We start from the raw sequence: 3,355 nt of genomic DNA, 5'->3' as shown, positions 1-3,355 counted from the left end.
CTGAAACTGATAGGCTTGGTAATAGAGCACGTGGTACACCATAAAACAGGAAACTGATGGCTTGGTGATAGAGCACGTGGTAACACCATAAAACAAGGAAACTGATGGCTTGGTAATAGAGCACGTGGTAACACCATAAAACAAGGAAACTGATGGCTTGGTGATAGAGCACGTGGTAACACCATAAAACAAGGAAACTGATGGCTTGGTGAGAGAAGGACACCTGGTTTTTTGTGTGTTTCCCGCTTGGCTTTTATCGTGACTTGTTCTGCAGAGATTCAAATCGAGAGAAGAAAAGCTGAAGAAGATTTATTCACTGACCCAGTAGAGGTCATCATGCTCTTGTCTGTATCCACACTCTTTCTTTTTGTTATATTTGTAATAAAGAAAATGTTCAATGTCTTTAAAACGTGTCCAAGCCGTTTTTTATTTCTCACATAACTTATATTTTTCACGTTATTTTAATATTGCCTCGACTTGGAGTTGAGCCGTGACCTCTCGCACACCGGGTAAGTGCTCTACAAATTGAGCTAAAGGCTAGCCCCCTAGCGCCTTCTAATAAGGCACTTTTTAACAACTCTAACTGCTATAGTAATAACACGTACATCCTCTGCTGTAACATTATTGAAAACACTGTGGTGAGTGCTAATAACATGTACACATTCTTCACTACAGTGGTATTGGTGAATCTGTGGTGATTGGTAAGATCACGTACATTCTTCACTACAGTGGTACTAGAGAACCTGCAGTGATTGGTAACAACACGTACATCCTTCACTACAGTGGTACTAGAGAACCTGTAGTGATTGGTAACAACACGTACATCCTTCACTACAGTGGTACTGGAGAACCTGTGGTGACTGGTAACAACACGTACATCCTTCACTACAGTGGTACTAGAGAACCTGTAGTGACTGGTAACAACACGTACACATTCTTCACTACAGTGGTATTGGTGAATTTGTGGTGATTGGTAAGATCACGTACATCCTTCACTACAGTGGTACTAGATAACCTGTAGTGACTGGTAACAACACGTACACATCCTTCACTACAGTGGTACTAGAGAACATGTAGTGATTGGTAACAACACGTACATCCTTCACTACAGTGGTACTAGAGAACCTGTAGTGACTGGTAAAAACACGTACACATTCTTCACTACAGTGGTACTGGAGAACCTGTGGTGACTGGTAACAACACGTACATCTTCACTACAGTGGTACTAGAGAACCTGTAGTGACTGGTAACAACACGTACACTCTTCACTACAATGGTACTGGAGAACATGTAGTGACTGGTAACAACACGTACATCTTTCACTACAGTGGTACCAGAGAACCTATGGTAACAACTAACAATACGTACATTCTTCACTACGGTGGTACTGGAGAACCTATGGTAACAACTAACAACACAAATCCTTTACTAAAATGATGTTGGAGAACCTGTGGTGATATGCAGCAATAGGTAAATCCGTTACCATGGTGATGTTACAGGACCCAGGAATGTTTGATAACAAGAACTTGATAGCGAATTTACATAACAGTATTTTTTATGTCTCGCAGAAATGTTTTTAACTCTACGACAATGAAACTTTTAAAAATACTACTGATATCTGATAATCACCGTGACATTTGAAATATGTTTGATATTTTTCTACTAAGGCGAGGCCATTTTAGTATTACTAATAGCAGATGGAATGTCAAGGATAAAATTACCAAATATACATGCCTACTTCTTGTACTCTCTCTCTTTCCTGACAGTCAGGTTGTAAGCTGAATATTAAAATATATTAAATATACCCAAGGTCGGTCTGCCCACAAGCTGAAACAAAAACTTGGTATGTTGACAAGATTTATTTTCTTCTTAATAAACTGGTAATACCAGAGAGATGCAGGAAAGAACCGCGCAACCCAACCTCTTAAACATTCTTTCTGGATATAACGAAGTAAAAAAAAAAACACTTAAAAGTGGAATCTCTTCGTCACCGATAAGTCCAAATGATAGATATTCATTACTGGTTCCTGGGGACATTCGAAAGTTCCCCTATCTAATTACAACGTCATTTCGTTAGAAAAAACTGGGCCGATAAATTCCAGTTGGAAGCCTGACAAATGATGTGTCCAAGTGTAGTTAGTTCTAAAAAAATCCACATGCTTTAAAAATATTGTTTATTATTTTACAATAAAAATTTAGAAGTTCATAGTCTAAAGATTAATTTTTTTCTTAATTTTCAATTTCTTCTTTTAACTGTGTTCATCTTAGAATTGTCTCGTTTATTCGTTCGTTAGTTCTGGTTTAGAATTTTCGCAGAAAATTTTCCCCAGGGGTCTCTGCGCATAATTTTAAACCTCCTAGACTAGAGGGGAGGTACAAAAGCACCACCCACCGCCATCCTTTAAGCTACTTTTGTCTGATCGAATAGTAGGATCTGACAGTAACTCTCCTAACGCACCTATGGCTCCAAAGTGCAGAGTATTTTTTTACAGCAAAGGGTAACGAACCATGAATCATACTTTTTCAAGGTAACTTAATAATAAAGTACAAAAGAGAACTTGTAAGTTAGTTTGATTTTACTAAAACCGTCACTGTTGCTCCTCCTCCTCAACTACCCGTGTAGGTTACAGAGTTACTTTTACTATTATATAACAACAGTGCAACTACAGTTTGGTGTTGCTGCTGTGTTACGATGAAATGATTTACATTTTTAATACTAGAAAGTTAAGTCAAGCACTGGACAGCTTAGGTTAGGTCACTGGTAACCAATGAAAATTCCAAAGACAAGACTATTTAAACTTACTCCCTTGCCCATCACCTTCACGTGCTACATGACTTATTCATAAATTGACTGACCTCTTGTTTTATCTATTTGTCACGCACAAAGCATTACCTCTCTATCTATGTTCTTACCATGTTTAGTTTCTTCTAACTGCTGTCTCAAGATTTGGAGAAATTTACCGAGAAAAGAAATAAACAATGAACAGGAAAATCAATAATCGTTCTGACTCTCTACACTTCGAGTAGGCTATGGGTTAGAATGGAATATTTTATAGAACGCATTTGCCTTTTGAATTGAAACTACACTAGTTAGTACGAAACGTCGTCCTCAATTCAACAGTGAAGACGTAGTCCTTAAAAGTTTCAATTCCAGGGCAGTCTCTTCTGTCCAAACTTTCTTCTACACTAGAATAAACTTTCCAACAATATTATCTTACCATTTACATAGCACCACTAGAATAGACTTTCCAACAATATTATCTTACCATTTACATAGCACCACTAGAATAGACTTTCCAACAATATTATCTTACCATTTACATAGCACCACTAGAATAAGCTTTCCAACAATATT

This window comes from Limulus polyphemus, unplaced genomic scaffold (genome assembly GCF_000517525.1).
Source record: "Limulus polyphemus unplaced genomic scaffold, Limulus_polyphemus-2.1.2 Scaffold1355, whole genome shotgun sequence".
NCBI lineage: Eukaryota > Metazoa > Arthropoda > Merostomata > Xiphosura > Limulidae > Limulus > Limulus polyphemus.
The sequence above is the reverse complement of the archived record's forward strand: the minus strand, read 5'-3'. Positions refer to the sequence as shown.